The sequence below is a fragment of the Psammomys obesus genome, unplaced genomic scaffold (assembly GCF_907164565.1).
Source record: "Psammomys obesus unplaced genomic scaffold, mPsaObe1.curated_primary_1811, whole genome shotgun sequence".
Taxonomy (NCBI): domain Eukaryota; kingdom Metazoa; phylum Chordata; class Mammalia; order Rodentia; family Muridae; genus Psammomys; species Psammomys obesus.
The window spans coordinates 181861-200907 of NW_026589833.1; the positions used below are offsets into that span (position 1 = coordinate 181861).

The following is a 19047-nucleotide window of genomic DNA, read 5'->3' on the forward strand; positions in this document are numbered from 1 at the left end:
ACAGGCGCAGTGTGCATGTGCAGATTCTTTGAATATTGCAGTGGCCTGCAGACCACTATTACGCAGTTCTGTCTGTGATCCAGTGATTGTTTGCCTAGATTACACTGGTGGACCCACAAGGCAGAGGCTTCAACGTTGGGGTCACTATCCCAAGAATCCCTATGATGCCCACACTAGGGGTTTGGGTGGCAGGGATCTCATCTGGTTGCTTCTGTGGAGAGGCCCTGGGTCTGGGGCAAACTCTCCCTAGAAGGCTCACTCACTCTCTTGCAGGACCAGTTGGAATGCACAGGAGTTCCCCTTGTTCACTACTCTCTGTTTTGGTCCTGCTGTGGAAAATGTGTGGGTAGGCTAACAGTCATCTCTGTGACACTGTGGCCGCAGGACTCGGTGTCCACCTTTCCTGTGTGCTGCCTCTCTGTCCTTTCCTCTACTAATACTTAGCTGACTGGGAGCTCAGGCTTCATGTAGCTCCACTTGATTAAAGGAAACAGCGACTGTCTCTGACATGAATTCAGTGGCTAGTTCTTGACCTCCCCAACCCCTGTGGGAGGAGCAGCCTAGCTAGGCCACAGAGGAGGACATTGCAGCCAGTCTTGATAAGACCTGGTAAGCTAGGGTCAGATGGAAGGGGAGGAGAATCTCCCCTATCAGTGGACTTAGAGAGGGGCAGGGAGGAGATGAGGAAGGGAGGATTGAGAAGGAGTGAGGTATCAGGCTACAGTTGGGATACAAAGCAAATAAAGTGTAATTAATATTAAATAAATAAATGACATAAAACATTTTAAAGGGGAAGTGAAACAACAGGGTATTTTAAGACAGAATGTTAAAGTGGAGAGTGAAAATGAAGCAACATGTAGTCTAAGAGTAAAATTGTACAGGCACAGGATGTCAAAGGGGAGAGAAACATCTTAGGAACTTTATCTTTAAGAATAATTCAATACCTTCAGGAAATTCCTAATTCTAACCAAATTCACCACTATCGCTAATCTGTAAGAACTTCTAAGAGATACTTTCAGGCAAGCTGAACTGTATGAAAGAAGCTGAAGACCAGGCCAGTCACCTGAAAGAGTGAGCTCTCTGAAAAGATACACTCTCTAACTGGTTAAGCTGCCATCACATTGTGCAGTCTGCTCTTTTCCAGCTATCATGAGCTGGATAACCAATTGGGGGGGAGACTTTGGTAATACAACTGTCTTTCAGTCAGTTTTTCTGCTTTCAGTAATTCTTCACCCATATTCCTGTAAGCAACCGTAGTAAAATGAATTGATTCACCATGTTAGACTTTTGTATTATCTGTACTCTAGGCTGTCATTGATTCCTTATCTAGGGTTAGAAGACATCTGTTAATATCTCCCAAAGAATATTGTACACAACATCTAAATTGTTTGTTGAACATTTTCCCCCAAAAATACACACACACACACACACACACACACACACAATCATGTATAATATAATTATTACAAATTTACTCTAAGAATTGGAGTCATAGCTATAGTATCATGATGCTGATATGTTACCAATAAAATGTGCTTTATCATGTGGAGGTATATGTGAAAGTTGAAATTGAAAATTGTAAACTATAAATCTTAAGTATCCATGGAAATCACAGCTAACAGAAAACTGTAACGTTGTCAAACTGTACTGAATTGGAGGAGGGAAAAAGTAAAAGCAGTGACGATTTTTTCTTTTTTTAATTTATTTTATTTTTTAATTTTAATTTTATTTTTATTAATTGCAGTTTACTAGCTGTAGTCCTCTTCTCCATCCCGTCCCAATACTATCCTCCCTCCCTCTTCTTCTCCTATGTCCCTCACCCAGTCCAATAATAGGAGAGGTCCTCCTCCCCTTCCATCTGACTCTAGTCTATCAGGTCTCATGATGACTGGCTTCATTGTCTTCCTCTATGGGCTGGTAAGGCTGCTTTCCCCTCAGGTGGAGGTGATCAAAGAGCCAGCTCATGAGTTCATGCCAGAGATTTCCCTGTTCCTAATCCTGGGGAACCTTCTTGGACACTGAGCTGCAATGGCCTACATCTGTGGAGAGATTCTAGATTATCTCCATGCATAGTCTTTGGTTGTAGTATCAGTCTCAGAAAATACCACTGTACCCAGAAATTTTGGTTCTGTTGCTCTCCTTTAGGAGCTTCTGTCACCTCAAATTTAAAGCAAGAAAAAGTAAAAAAAGGTAGGTACTTGAGGATTCAAAAATCTGATAAATATTAACATTGCTGGATTCTTTTCAAAAGAACCACCACAAAAATGTCTGTCAAAAATATCCAAGGAAACTGAATGCTACTGAATTTGGCTTCAAGAAAAAAAAACAGAAAAAGTTTAAGTGAAGTCTATGCATACTAGGTAAGAGAGAACAGAAATTTCTTCCTTGGGAAAGGATCCAATAAGATCTCAAATCCTGGGTGACATTTACAACCTCATCCTTGAGTTTACCGACTCTAGTTTGAGGTGTCCTGCTCTCCCCATAACTGTCCTTATATCAGAAATACAAACAGAAAGAACATTGCCATCACATTCATTCTTGACACTGGTAATTCAGTTTGAATTGGACTGTCAATCTGGTTAGTGATTCAGCAGTCTAATTTAATTTTAGTTTACTTGTAATAAAAAATATCATTTGATTCCATTTTCACTGCAGTTTGTGTGCGTGTGTGTGTTGTTATTTTTGTCTACTGTTTCTTTAGTTAGTTGTATTAATTTTAGTTTTGGGTTTTTGGAAGAGGTTTTTTTCTTTTTAGAGAAAGAGGTCAAGAGAGAGAGAGAACATGAAATTGGGTAGGTGGCAATGTGGGAAGGAGGTGGGAGGACTTGGGCAAGGTAAAAACATGTTGACAATATATTGTAGAAAACAAATTTAAATAATAAAAATAAACAGAAAAGAGAAAAATAATGGTTTGACTTTTTCTTTTCAATTTTTTATTTGTTGAAAATGAATTACTTTCTCATGAAGTATATCTTGATTATAGTATTCCCTACCTCTATGCCTCCAAGCCCCCTTCATCCCTCTTCCCCACCAGATCTACTACTTCTGTGTCTATCATTAGAAAGGAACAGGCTTATAGGAGACTATAATCAAGCATGGCAAAATGTTTGTCTCAGAAAGGCTCTATTTTTGCTGTTTCCGTCTCTATGAGTTTACGTGAGCCTTGATTATGTGATTCAGAGGTTCTTGTTCTCTTGTTGTCTTCCATCTTTTCTAGCTTTTATACACTTTCTGCCTCCTCTTCTGCAGGGTTCTCTGAGTTTTGATGGGAGGGATTTGTTGGAGACTTCCCATTTAAAGCTGCGTATTCCAAGTTCTCTCTCTCTCTTCATAATGTTGGCTGTGGGTCTTTGTATTTGTACCCATCTGCTGCAGGAGGAAGCCTGTTTGATGATGGTTGAATAAGGTTCCAATCTATGAGCATAGTATATCAGTAGTATTCATTTTATTGTTATTATTTTCATCAAAGTAACGCCAATTAAGGAGAGTGGGTTTAAAAAAAAAGGCTGGAGTATAACAAAAAACAATTAGGGGCACTTTTATCACTACTTTTTTTATTTTTAAGTACTTGATCTTACCCCAGGTCTCTAGGCTATCTAGTCTCTAGCTCCTGGTTATGCAACAATGACTGGCATGGCTTCCTTCTCCTGAGTTTTATTTAAATCACATCAGGATTGGTTGCTATTCCCACAAGTTCTGTGCTACACTTGCCTTAGCATACCTTGCAGGTAGAACATACTGTATACCAAAGGTTTTATGGCTGAGTTGATGTTTATGTTTGTATTTTGATAACCTGTAGAACATCTTTCTACCCCTACCTTGTAGGGATAAAATCTCTATCCAGCGCCCACCTGAACATCTCCATGTTCAATCAGTTGTGTGGCTGGACAAGGCAACCTAACTGAAGGAAAAGAGCCAAGACCAGGCAGAAGATAAAGTTACTCACTCAATTACACACTTAAGAGTCCCATAAAAATACTAAGCTAAAATCTATAATGTGGATGTTTATACTCAGCAGTGGAGCTCCACATTCAGTTTTCTGAGAGTAACCCATTGTCTTAGCAACAGCCTGAGTTGGAATTTTTTTTTAATCAATTTACATTCAATCATAGCCCCCTCCCACCTCTCCTTCCGGTCCAGTCCTCCTTAACTCCTTTCCCTAATCCTACTCCTCTGTTCCTCAGATAAGTTGAGCCTCCCTCACCCACTTAACACAGCTCATCAAATAGCATCACAATGGATTGCATCCTCTTCCTCTGTGGCCAGGTGAGGCAGCCCCGCCAGGAGGTAATGGTCAGAAAGTAGACAACAGAGTTTTTGTCACAGACAGCCCCACTCTTCTTACTAGGAAACCCACATGAAAACTGAGCTGCCCATCTGCTACATCTGAGTAGGGGACCTAGATCCAGTCTATGCATGGTCCTTGGTTGGTTCTTCAGTCTCTGCAAGCCATTCTGTGCCCTGGTTAGTTGCATCTGTTGGTTTTCTTGTTGAGCTCCTGAAACCACCAGATCTTTCTATCATTACTCCCACTTTTCTACAAAACTACCTACACTTTGCCCAATGTTTGGCTATAAATCTCAGCATCTGTTTTGATTTGCTAGTGGGTGGAGCCTCTCATTAACAGATATGCTAGACTTCTGTCATGTATGTCTTTCTGGGTCTGGCTTACCTCACTCAGGATGATCTTTTCTAGTTTAATCTATCTACCTACAAATTTCATGATTATTTTTAGTAGCTGAGTAGTATTCCATTATGTAAATCCACAACAGTTTCTTAATCGATTCTTTGCTTGAGGTATATGTAGGTTGTTTTATTTTTTTTTCCAGATGCTGGCTATTATGAATAAAGCTGTTATGAACATAGTTGAACAAGTGCCCTTGTTGTATATTTGAGCATCTTTTGGCTATATGCTTAGGAATGGTATAGCTGGTATTGAGGTAGAGGTACTCTCAATTTTCTGAGAAAACTCCAGATGGATTTCTAAAATGGTTGCAAAAGTTTGCCCTCTCAAGAACAATGGGGGTGTGTTCCCCTTTCACCACATTCTCATCAGCATGTGCTGTCAATTGAGTTTTTGATGTTAGCCTTTCTGATTGGTGGAAGCTTAATCTCAGAGTCTTTTTGATTTGCATTTCTCTGATGAGTAAGGATTTTGAGCATTCCCTTAAATACTTCTTGATCATTTAAAAATATTTCTCATTATTATTATTATTTATTATAATTTATTTACTTTGTATCTAGGCTGTAGCTCCCTCCCTAATCCCCTATAGATCCCACCTTCCCTTCCTCTTTTCCCCCCTATGTTCCTGCCCTAGTCAACTGATAGGGAAGGTCCTCCTCCCCTTCTGAACCTAGCTTATCAGGTCTCATCAGGACTTCCTGGATCCTCTTTCTCTGTGGTCTAATTAGGCATCATTGCCAGGGAAAGGTGATCAAAGAGGCAGACACTGAGTCCATGTCAGAGACAGCCCCTGCTCCCCTTATTATGGAACCCACATGGAGACCCAGCTACACATGACCTATATGTGGGAGAGGGTCTAGGTCCTCCCCATGCATAGTCCTTGATTTATTCATTAGTCTTTGCAGTACCACCTGGACCCAGAGATTTTGGCTCTGTTGGTCTCCTTGTGGAGCTTCTGTCCCCTCCAATACTTTCTAGCTCTCTCTTCTTCCACAAGATTCCCTGTACTCTGCACAAAAATTGACTATGAATCTCAGCATCTGCTTCTATAACCTGCTGGGAAGAGTCTTTCAGAGACTCCCTGTGAAAGGTTCCTGTCCTGTTCCCTATCTTCTCTTATTTCCAATGTCTATCCTGTTTTCCATTCTGAATGAGGATTAAACATCTTCCCTAGGGTCCTCTTTGTTGTTTAGCTTCTTTAAGACTATAGATTTCAGTATGTTTATCATATATTATATGCTAATATCAACTTATAAGTGAGTATATACCATGTGTGTCTTTCTGCTTCTGGGTTACCTCACGCATGATGATCTTTTCTAGTTCCATACATTTGCCTGAAAATTTCATGATTTCCTTGTTTTTAATTGTTGAGTAATTCCATTGTGTAAATGTACCACAATTTCTGTATCCATTTTTCCGTTGAGAGACATCTAGATTGTTTACAGATTCTGGCTATTATGACTAAAGTGGCTATGAACATATTTGAGCAAATGACCTTGTTAAATGGATGAGCAACATTCAGATACATGTCCAGGAGTGGTATTGTGGGACCTTGAGGTAGCACTATTCCTAATTTTCTGAGAAAGTACCAGATTGATTTCCAAAGCGACTGTATAATTTTACTTTCCCAACAGCAATGGAAGAGGGTTCCTCTTCCTTCACAACCTTTCCAGCATGTGTTATCCCTTGATTTTTTTATCTTAGCTCTTCTGATTAGTGTAAAGTGGAATCTCTTATTTATTTTTATTTTTTAATATTATAGTTTATTCACTTTATATCCCAACTGTAACCCCTCCCTCATTTCCCCCCACTCCCTCCCTCCATTTCTCATCTCTTCCCATGCCTCACTCCAAATCCACTGAAAGGGGAGTTTCTCCTCTCCCTCCATCTGACCCTAGTCTATTAGGTCTCATGAGGACTGGCTTACATGGTCTTCTTCTGTGGCCTGGTAAGGCTGATCCCACATCAGGGGAGGTGATCAAAGAGCCAAACACTGAGTTCATGTCAGGGACAGTCCCTGTTCCTCTTACTAGAGAGCCTACTTGAGTACTGAGCTGCCATGGCCCACATCTGTGCAGAGGTTCTAGGTTATCTCCATGCATGGTTCTTGGTTGGAGTATTGGTCTCAGAAAAGACCCCTTTGATGTATATTTCTTGGTTATGTTGCTCTCCTTGTGGAGCTCCTGTCCCCTCCAGGTCTCTCTATCTCCCCCTTCTTTCATAAGAGTCCCTGCATTCTGCCCAATGTTAGGCTATGAGCCTCAGCATCTGTTTCTGTTTACATACCCTATTGGGTAGAGTCTTTCAGAGGCCCTCTGTTGTAGGCTCCTGTCCTGTTCCCTGTTTTCTTCCTCTTCTGATGTCTATCTCATTTGCCTTTCTGAATGAGGACTGATCATCTTACCCAGGGTCCTCCTTCTTGCTTAGCTTCATTAAGTATACAGATTTTAGTATGTTTATCCTGTATTATGTGTCTAATATTCACTTATAAGTGAGTGTATGCCATGTGTGTCTCTCTGCTTCTGGGATAGCTCACTCAGAATGATCTTTTCTAGATCCTACCATTTGCATGCAAATGTCATGATTTCCTTGTTTTTAATTACTGAGTAATAGTCCATTGAGTAAATGTACCACAATTTCTGTATCCATTCCTCAGTTGAGGGGCATCTGGGTTGTTTCCAGCTTCTGGCTACTATAAATAAAGCTGCTACAGACATGGTTGAACAAATGTCCTTTTTGTGTACTTGAGCATATTTTGGGTATTTGCCTAGGATCAGTATAGCTGGATCTTGAGGAAGCACTATTCTTAATTGTCTGAGGAAGTACCAGATATCAGGGTTGTTTTGATTTGCATTTCACAGATGACTAAGAACTTTGAGTATTTCTTTAAGTGTTTCTCTGCCATTTGATATTCCTCTGTTGAGAATTCTCTGTTTAGCTCAGTACCCCATTTTTATTTACATTGTTGCTAATTATGTTTTATTTTTTATAATAATTTTTATTTTTATATTAATCACAGGTTATTTACTTTGTATCTCAGCCATAGCCCCCTCCTTCATTCCATCCCAATTTCATCTCCTCCCTGCCCCTTTCCAAGTCCAGAAGAGGTCATTGCAGCCAGTCCTGAAGAGACCTGATAAGCTAAGGTCAGATGGAAGGGGAGGAGGTCCTCTACTATCAGTACCCCATTTTTAATTGGATTATTTGGTTTGATGGTGTTTAATTTCTTGAGTTCTTTATATATTATTAGCACTTAATATGTTATTAGCACTCGGTCAGATGTGAGATTGGTGAATGTTAGCTCTATTTTAAAAAAAATGAGGCTGGTCAACCGATCTTCTATGCAAGAGGTTTATTAAGTGGGTATGGAGGGAGTGGGGGAACAGGACATGGTGGGGAGAAAAAAAGAAAGGAAAAGGGGGAGCCGAGAGAGAGAGAGAGAGAGAGAGAGAGAGAAAGAGTAAGAAAGAGAGTGAGAGTAAGAGAGGGAGTGAGAGAGTGAGAGAGAGAGAGACCACTTGTCAGGGTTGTCCCTTTAAGGCTCAAGGTAACCATGCAATCTAGGTGTGGCCACCTGGCCAGGGACACATGATGGCATCATAAGTTGCTACCCAGGAGCAGGTTGTGTTCCAAAATACTAATAGTCAAGACCTTCTTCTAGTCTGTAGGCTGTCCTTTTGTTCTGACAACAGTGTCCTTTGCTTTACAGAAGTGTTGCAGTTTCCTGAGGCTCCATTTATTGATGGTTGATCTTTGAGTCTGTGCTGTTAATATTCTGTTCAGGAAGTTGTCTCCTGTGCCAATGAGTTCAAGGCTCTTCCCCACTTTTCTTCTAACAAATTTAGTGTGTCTGGTTTTATGTTGAGGTCTTTAATTCACTTGGACTTTACTTTAGTGCAGGATGATAAATATGGATCTATTTGCACTTTTATACATGTAAACAGCCAGTTAGACCAGCACTATTTGTTGAAGATGCTATCTTTTTTCAATTGTATGGTTTGACTTCTTTGTCAAAAATCAAGTATCTTTACTATGTATGGGTTTATTTCTGTGTTTTCTATTCAATTCTATTGATCCATCATTCTCTTTCTAAGCCAGTACCATGAAGTTTAGAGATCAATGATGCAGATTCATCCAGAAGGTCTGTTGTTGTACAGGATTGTTTTCACAATTCTGCATTTTTTGTTTTCCCATTTGAAATTGAGAATTGTTCGTTCAAGGTCTGTAAAGAATTGTGTTGGTATTTTGACGGGAGTTGCATTTCATCTGTAGATTGCTTTTGGTATGAAGGCCGTTTTCAGTATGTTAAGTCTACTGATTCATGAGCATGGTAGATCTTCCTATCTTCTGGTTTCTTCTTTAATTTCTTTGTTCAGAGATTTGAAGTTTTTTTTTAATATATGTCAACAATCTGGTGTTTTCTCAGAGTATTATGAAAAGTACTACCTCAAGATCCATCTACACCACCCTCTTTCTCTTTTCTCCCCCATGCCCCTCCCCTAATCCATTGATATGGCAGGTTACTGATTCAAGTGAAAAAAATGTATGAGCATGATTATGTAGCGATAACATTTTTTTCCTGAACATTTGCAGAAGAGGAACATTTTCTCACAACATTAGACTATTCACAACTTAACACACAAAAAGTACTAGCAAATACTGAAGAACAGTATCAGAAGAGCAGGAGGGTGAAGGATCAGAGTAGCAACTCTCAGGTCTGGTTGATGTCACTTAGCAACAAAGTGTGAAATAGGATGTTTGGAGAACCACATAAAGCAGTGATGGCTTGAGGGCTTCACAAACACTGGGTTTCTCCCCAACTGATGGTATACATCCTTTCTGAAACCATGTAAAGCAGTCAGGCTCTACATGACGAAATATTGGGACTATGGCTAGGACAGTTACCAAGTGGACATAATGATGCTAAACTTTTGAGCTGCTGCGAATCTGCCTGCTTTGAAGAGGAAAATGGCTAAGAGGTGACATTTTTTGAACATTTGTAGAACACTGGTGTTTGGGGATAATATCATCTTATAGTGTGTATAGGAGGTAGAATTGTTCTTACATTGGCACAGAGATTGAGAAACAGTACAATGGAAAATTCACATTGATCTCTATGTTTCATCAACAACAGAAAGTAATAACACTCATGTAATGATTGTTAATGTCAACTTGTACAGGATCGAGTGTAAACATTAAGTATCAAATGTAACATTAATATGTATTGCCATGATTCTTTTTATTGTTTTGACACTTATTTAATTTTTAAAATATTTTGAGAGTTCCACACATGGATATTTTATTTTCATGATTTCCTTCCTCTTCCCCTTCTCATCCCTCTTTTCCTCTCCCGACTACTATAATTATTACTGTTGCACCCATACCACAATACATATACACAAAACCCATAGAGTTCATTTAATATTGCTCTTATGTCCATGTGTTTAGGAATGACCACTTGGGATTGGATCCCATCAGGGTGCCTGTCCATGGAAAAGGTTGATTTTTTTCTTTCAGCAGCCACTGATTTGTTTTAGTTCTTCCTTTAGAGGAAGGAACTCGTAAAAATTTCCTCTTTCTATATGGTATGTTCACTGGTGTTGGGTACCATTATTCAATTCTCCTTCAAGCACCTATCTTGTTGAGATTTCGCAGCTTCTGCATCATATCTAGAAGACATTTTCTACATGCAGGAGCCCTTATCCTCTAGCTTTTATAATCATTCCACTCCTCATTTGTTTTCTAACACTAGATGTTAAAGTCAAAACTTGTGTTTTCTCAAGGCTTTAAGCACTTATATTCCCACAATACATCATCTCTAGTATCTACCTATGCAGATCATATTAAGAATACTAGAGCAGATACTGAAGACACTGAATGCAAAGAAAAAGAAAGTAAAGGTAAGAAAAGGAGGAGAAGGGAAGTTTCAAGTTACTCCATGCCCATTAACAGGAAACAGAGCAAGGAAGAAATTATGTAGGAGAGAAAAGTGTGTACTGGGTTTTGTCTAGCCCACTACCTTTATGATTATCAAAGAAAAATCTATCATTTGGTATGATCAAGGCCCCAGAACCCAAGCTACAGAATGAGTCTCTCCAGCTGCCATGTGCATGCCAAACCAGGTTATTTACTTAACATTTACTCAGCAGATTTGGACTCCAGGCAAGTCTACTAAGATTCAGGCTGACTCTAACAGTTATGTGTTAAGTTCTTCCTCAGGGCCATGGTAGCCAATTTAGCCAGTGCTCCAGGAGATCTTGAAGATATGGCTAGCCTCAGTCTCCAGGCCTAGATGTTTCCTGTATGAGTGCCCCACCTTCAATATCGTGACATTTCCCCAATTATCCCATGTTTCAAGCCAGCCCCTGTGTCATAGTGCAGGCTCCTGAAGTCCTAGAGTTCAAACTATTCCCTTTAAACCCTAGCTTGTTCACATAAAATCTAGCTCACAATTTGCTTCTAGGAATAAGGTCATAGGCCGTCATTGTTAAGCCTGATAACATGTGCTGCCACAGCAGCTTGGAGAGAGACATGGGATCATTTAGATTTGAAGTAGTGGAATACAAGATTCCTCCTACCATTCGAAGAACTGTTTTTGTTTTTGTTAAAACCAAACTCACAGACATTGTTATTTCCCTTATTCACAATTTTTTAGTTTATGTCATTTGACATTCAGTAGACTTTAGCATCTCTTCAGAATTTGTGTAAACATAGAGCAGAGAGTTTGAGGATTACTCATACTGAGTTAGGTCAGCCCTAGGATTGTATTCATACATCTCAGAGCATAACATATTATTAAACTTGGAAGAACGATTGTTGAAAGTCTGAGAGAAATTAAGTCATTTAAAGTTGCTCATTTGCACAATGTTCTTTTGGGATATGCCTAATGGCTCAGAAAAAGTAAGAGGATACCTTGAGATCTAGTCTCCCAGGTAATGTACTTTACACATCTTGGAATTTAACCAGAGAATTTATAAATATATTTGCCACCTGTATAATCACTGTGGATATATATCTTGAGGACAAAACAAGAAAATTCTTTCCCCAAATCCCAACGATGATTTTCTTTCAGGAGACTATGTTTTCTCTCAGAAAGGAGCAGGAGAGTTCTAGAGCCAGTATACATATGAGCTGATGGACTACATGGTAAGTAATATTGAAATCATCGAGATGGAAGCAATAGTGAAAGCAAAAAGGATTGAATAGCCTACCCTTTTATACTATAAACCATGTAAGTGTGCCCATACCCATTTTATAAAATCATCTTCCTCTTTCACTGTTCTAGAAACAGTTTATTTACTACTTTTCAAATAAAGGTATGGATAAATATTATTGACAGAATAATGAATTGCTAATATATACAGAAGAATAAAGGGATATACAAAGTGAATAAATAGTAATGGATTCAGTGAGAGCAAGAATTCATTTTTTGTCCTTTTCTAATTCTGCCTTTTCCGATTCTTGTGAAATAAATATATAGTGAATGGTGAAAGAAAAATTAAAACATCATGCTTTTGAATTTCACAAAGTCAGGATTGTAAACATCAATGAGGAACACAGCTGATGGGTGGAATAGCAGAGTGAAAACTGAATAAACTCTAAATTATAATTAAATTAATAAAGACTCAGGATTGTCTGTGAGAGAATGATCAAAAACTTTGAGGTAAAATGTCAAGTAACCTTAACGTTAAAAATTCTTATTAATTATCTGATAATTTTATAGAGTGTTTTTGGTTATATTTTTCTGTCAACTTCTCCACTTACCACATTCTCAAACCTCCCATCTTGTTCTACCCATCTTTGAGGTCACTTCTTTTTCTTATATTTTTCTTCTTTCCCCATTAAGTTCAGTTCGTGTTGCTCAGCTTGTCTTGAGATTGAAGCCTCCTCGGTGCCTGGTCAGACTAACAGGGTGAACATCTACACGGCACATCTGACCCCACCTCCCTAGCAGCCGTCAAATGTTAGTAGTTCCTCAGCTAGTGGGTGAATCTTACACTGACTGCTCACTCTGTGGCTGGGACTTTTGCCTAGTCGGAGCCTGCGCAGATCTTGCACATTTACTGTCACAATTGCTGTGAGTTGACATGTGCCTCTGTCCAGTTGCATGTTGTTTCTATGACATTATTTACAGCCTCTGGCTCTTAAAATCCATCTGTTCCTCACTGGCAAAAGTTTCTAAGCATTAGGGTGAGGTATGAACATCTGTCATAAGGCTGAGCACTCTGCAGTCTCTTGTTATCTCAACAATCACCAGTTGTGGGTCCCTGTGTTAATTCTCATCTACTGTAAGGAAAAGCTTCTCTATTAAGGATTGTGAGGTGGTCTGATATAATTATTAGATTAATAAACCCTGGCTTTCTGAGTTGTGATAAACAACTATAAACAATTAAATAAAATAAATAAGCAACACACTATAAAAATAGGAGTTTGGGGAGGTAAAACAAATTTTTAGTATTCAGATAGCAAGAAAAATCTTAAAAGATATTCTACAAATAGTCATCAGTACCTATACCCATTTTATCAATAAGAATTCTTTCATTTTTTGAAAAGTAGAAAAAAGATCCTTAAGGTCTTGTAATAGGAATGATGCATTTTACATATATACTTGAGATTGTATTCTGGAAAAAAAATAAAAAGTAAACATTATTACTCTTGTTGGCATGTGTAAGACATCAGCAATGTGTTGTTTTATATAAATGGTGATATCATTTGTTTTCATATTAAATTATCAGTGTACCATTGGTTAGGGTTAGTTTTTAATATTTAGTGCGTGGTCACTATATAATTGTATCTGGTGAGACAAAACACCTATTAGTGCTTGCTAGCAAAGGAATACCAGCTAATTTAACCTCTGTAGTCATGGAAGGTTGATAATGGAAATGCTTGTACTAAACAAGAGTGGATGAGCATGAGCGAGTTTAATGATCTTGTTTATGAATATGTGGCCAGATCATGTGTCTGAATATTAAACTTGTGTACTGAGATAAATTGACCATTACAGCAAATTATGAAGGGCAGCAAGAATGTAAGACATGCTAGTTGCTTGTCTGAAGAACTGCCTTGAAGATCACAGAAGAGTGAACAAAAACATTCGTGCTGATGACAGTATTTGAGGAACCATGGGGGCTTGGAGGAGATACAGGCTTGCACACTAATTCAGAGGCTAGCGAATCTGTCTAAGGGTGGAAGCATAATGGCTTTGAAGTTGAGTGCAATGAAATGAACTTGCATGTTTGTTGTTGTTGTTGTTGCAGTCCTTAACTTTATTTTCAGTTCATGTTGTCAGACACTGTCATACACTTTGCTCTGAATTCACGCTCCTTCTAATGATGGTTAAGAGCCATCACTTGCTGGCCCTATCAATAACTAAGTCTTTGGGTATTCTGCTCATACATCAGAAATGACTCATCCAAACTCCTCTAACTGCTCTTCTTCCACAATGCTGACAATTGTTACTTCCTCTGCAACATCACACCAAGAAGAACTTGCATTTTAAAGTTTATGCAAATGGTTACAGAGGCTAGAAACCTTCTACTTGATGGGAAAACTAACATAAAAAAAAAACAGGGTGATATTTATTTTTATGTAGTCCTTTTTACAAAATCAGAACTTTCTATACTTTCCAAACATGCACATAAACACGATTATCCTTTTGGTCTTAGATTGTGCTATTCATGGCTTTGGACACAGTTATTCCTACCTTCTGTGGTAACATTTATTTGTCACATTATAGTTTAATGACTATAATTTTTTCAGTGTCAAAATTTTTAGTTTTTATATTAATTATAGTTTATTCACTTTGTATCCCAGCTGTAGCTCCTTCCCTCACTCTCTTCCAATCCTACCCACCCTCTCTCATTTCCTCCCATTCTCCTCTCCAAGTCCACTGATAGGGGAGGTCCTCCTCTCTTTCCATCTGATCGTACTATATCGGGTCTCATCAGGACTGGCTGCATTGTCTTCCTCTGTGGCCTGGTAAGGCTGCTCCCCACCCCCTTGGGGAGGTGTTAAAGAGCCTACCACTGAGCTCATGACAGAAACAGTCTCTGTTCCCCTTACTAGAGCACCCACTTGAATACTGTCATAGTGTCACTATTTAAATTAGACACATGATGTTCATTGTCTTGCTTCTTATAGCATTCACAAGTACATATATTATTCAGGCCATGGTCAAGGATTGGTTTTGGCACCTGTAATGCTTTTTTTTTATTTTATTTTTTTCTTATCAGTTACATTTTATTAACTCTGTATCCCAGCCGTGTCCTGATCCCTCATTCCCTCCCAGTCCCTCCCTCCCTCATCTCCACCGTGCCCCTTTACAAGTCCACTGATAGGGGGGACCTCCTCCCCATTCATCTGATCCTGTTTTATCAGGTATCTTCAGGACTGGTTGCAAAGCCCTCCTCTGTGGCCTAACAGGACTGCTCCTCCCTTGGGGGGTGGGGAAGCCAAAGAGCCAGCCATTGAGTTCCTGTTAGAAATAGTTCTTGTTCCCCTCACTATGGAAAACCAATTGGTTACTGAGCTACCACAGGCTACATCTGAGCTGAGGTTCTAGGTTATATCCATACTTGGTCCTTGGTTGAATGTCAGTCTCAGAAAAGACCTTGTGCCCAGATATGTTTGGTCCTTGTGGAGCTCCTATCCTTTCCCCATCAGACTAACTCCCCTTCTTTCTTATGATTCCCTGTACTCTGTCAAAGGTTTGGTCATGAGTCTCTGCTTTGAAAACACTGCTAGTTAGAGTCTTTCAAATGCGCTCAGTAGACTCCTGTCAAACGTTCAATGCACATCCCATCTGTCTTTCTAAATGAGGATTGATCATCTTACCCCATGTCCTCTCTCTTGGTTATCTTTTTTAGGTGTACAGATTTCATTATGTTTATCATATCTTATAGGTCTATATAAGTGAGTATATACCGTGTTTGTCTTTCTACTTCTGGGATATTTCACTCAGGATGATCTTTTCTGGATCCCACCATTTGCCTGTAAATTTCATGATTTCCTCGTTTTTGATTGCTGAGTAGTATTCCATTGTGTAAAAATACCACAATTTCTGTACCCATTCCTTCGTTGATGGACATCTGGGTTGTTTCCAGGTTCTGGCTATTACAAATAAAGCTGCTATAAACATGGTTGAGCAAATATCCCTTTTGTGTACTTGAGCAATCTTTAGGTATATACCTAGCAGTGGTATAGCTGGGTCTTGAGAAAGCACTATTCCTAATTGTCTTAGAAAGTGACAGATAGATTTCCAGAGTGGTTGTACCAGTTTCCATTCCCACCAGCAATGGAGGAGGGTTCCCCTTTCTCCACAACCTCTCCAGCATGTGTTGTCCCTTGAGTTTTTCATCTTGGCCATTCTGATGGGTGTAAGGTGATATCTCAGGGTCATTTTGATTTGCATTTCCCTGATGGCTAATGACGTTGAGCATTTCTTTAAGTGATTCTCTGCCATTCGATATTCCTCTGTCGAGAATTCTCTGTTTAGCTCTGTTCCCCATTTTTTAATTGGATTATTTGGTTTGCTGCTTTTCAGCTTCTTTAGTTCTTTGTATATACTCGATATTAGTCCTCTGTCAGATAAAGGGTTAGTGAAGATTCTTTACCAATCTGTATGCAGTCGTTTTGTTTTGATGACAGTGTCCTTTGCTTTACAGAAGCTTTTCAGTTTCATAAGGTCCCATTTATTGATTGTTGCTCTTAGAGCCTGTGCTGTTGGTGTTCTGTTCAGGAAGTTGTCTCCTGTGCCAATGAGTTCTAGGCTGTTCCCCACTTTTTCTTCTAACAGATTTAGTGTATCTGGTTTTATGTTGAGGTCTTTGATCCACTTGGACTTTAGTTTTGTGCAGGGTGATAAATATAGATCTATTTTCATTTTTCTGCATGTGGACATCCAGTTGGACCAGCACCATTTGTTGAAGATGCTGTCTTTTTTCCATTGAATGGTTTTGGCTGCTTTGTCAAAAATCGAGTATTCATAGGTGTGTGGGTTTATTTCTGGGTCTTCTATTCAGTTCCGTTGATCCTTCTTTCTGTTTTTATGCCAATACCATGCAGTTTTTATTACTATTGTTCTGTAGTACAACTTGAGATCGGGGATGGAGATACCTCCAGACGATCTGTTGTTGTACAGGATTGTTTTGGCGATTCTGGGTTTTTTGTTTCTCCATATGAAGCTGAGAATCTTTTTTTCAAGGTCTGTAAAGAATTGAGTTGGTATTTTGATGGGAATTGCATTGAAACTGTAGATTGCTTTTGGCAGGATGAACATTGACGCAAAAATACTCAGTAAAATACTTGCAAACTGAATCCAAGAACACATCAAAGATATCATCCACCATGACCAAGTAAGCTTCATCCCAGGCATGCAAGGGTGGTTCAACATACGGAAATCCATCAATGTAATCCACCACATAAACAAACTAAAGGAGAAAAACCACATGATCATCTCCTTAGCTGCCAAAAAAGCATTTGACAAAGTCCAACACCCATTCATGTTTAAAGTCTTGGAGAGATCAGGGATACAAGGCACATATCTAAACATAGTAAAGGCAATATACAGCAAGCCTATAGCCAACATCAAACTCAATGGAGAGAAACTTAAATCAATCCCACTGAAATCAGGGACAAGACTAGGCTGCCCACTCTCTCCATACCTCTTCAACATAGTACTTGAAGTCCTAGCCAGAGCAATAAAACAACTAAAGGAGATCAAGGGATACAAATCGGAAAGGAACAGGTCAAAGTGTCACTATTCGCAGATGATATGATAGTATATATGAACGACCCCAAAAATTCAACCAGAGAACTCCTCTAGCTGATAAACACCTTCAGCAAAGTGGCAGGATACAAAATCAACTCAAAAAAATCAGAAGCCCTCCTGTATACCAAAGACAAAAGGGCCAAGAAGGAAATTAGGGAAACAACACCCTTCACAATAGCCACTAATAGCATGAAGTACCTTGGGGTGACACTAACCAAGCAAGTGAAAGACCTGTTTGAGAAAAACTTCAAGTATGTGAAGGAAGAAATTGAAGAAGATCTCAGAAGATTGAAAGATCTCCCGTGCTCATGGATTGGTAGGATTAACATTGTGAAAATGGCCAACCTATATTGCTTTTTATGACAACCATTTGATAACCAAAAAATGTTTTACTATCATAAACGAAAATTTCACAACAAATATTAATTCTAAAAGATATTATATACTTATTTGCATTGCTTTTTTTTTACTTTAAGTCTGATAGTTCTAAGCTACCAAATGGGCAAATCACACTGTGATAAGGAGCTCATGTCCCTAAACTCACTTTTGTATATAGTAACAGCACATCTTAGTTTATGCTTTCTACTATTGTGAATTTAAATTTATACACTTTTACTAAAATAAGTGATTGAAATGATGATGATAATCCAAATGATAATAATTTTATATTGAATATATAAAGAAACATACATATGTATATGTGTATATACAGAGAGAAAGAATTAAGATATTTTGTTAAATAAATATAATTTTATAATATTTGCTATAATTATTGCCATGATTACTAAGCATTCCTAATACTTCTGTCATTTTCTTTCAGCTAAATCCATTGAACCTTTTACTTTGGAATATGTACAGTACCAACAACATCACTGAATTTATACTGTTAGAACTTTCTCAGAACAAAAAATTAAAACTCTATGTTTTCTGTTGTTCTTGTTTTGCTAAATAGCTATTTTGTTGGGAAACATAGTCATTATGATCTCTATCACATGTAGCCAGCTAATTGAACAACCAATGTACTTCTTCTTTAATTACCTTGCTTTGTCAGACCTGTGCTATACTTCCACAGTGACTCCCAAGTTTCTTACTGACCTTCTCATAGAAAGGAACCTGATTTCGTATACCAGTTGCATGAGTCAGCTTTTTACCATGAACTTCTTTGGGGGGATTGAGGTCCTCATACTAACAATGATGGCCTATGACCATTATGTGGCCATCTGCAAGCCCCTGCACTATACCATAATCATGAGTAGAAGGAGGTGTCATTCCCTGGTCATTGCCTGTTGTGCTGGTGCTTTTATACATTCCTTCTTCCAGAGCCTCCTTGCTAACAGCCTCCCCTTTTGTGGTCCCAATGAGATGGATCACTATTTCTGTGATGTTTATCCTTTGCTGACACTTGCCTGCACCAACAAATACAGAATTGGGCTTCTGGTGGTTGCCAGTTCAGGCATGATGGGACTGGTAACCTTCGTGGTCGTGATGTGGTCTTATTCTTTCATATTGTACACTATTAAGGCTTACCCTGCAGAAAGCCAGAGCAAAGCTCTTTCCACATGCAGTTCTCATGTCACTGTAGTCATTCTGTTCT

General features: G+C 38.8%; 1 pseudogene; it reads left to right on the forward strand.

The window, feature by feature from the left end:
• Window positions 1–18303: 18303 nt before the first annotated feature.
• The window catches only part of LOC129675456 (olfactory receptor 4P4-like), a 34988-nt pseudogene continuing 34244 nt past the window's right edge, over window positions 18304–19047 (forward strand).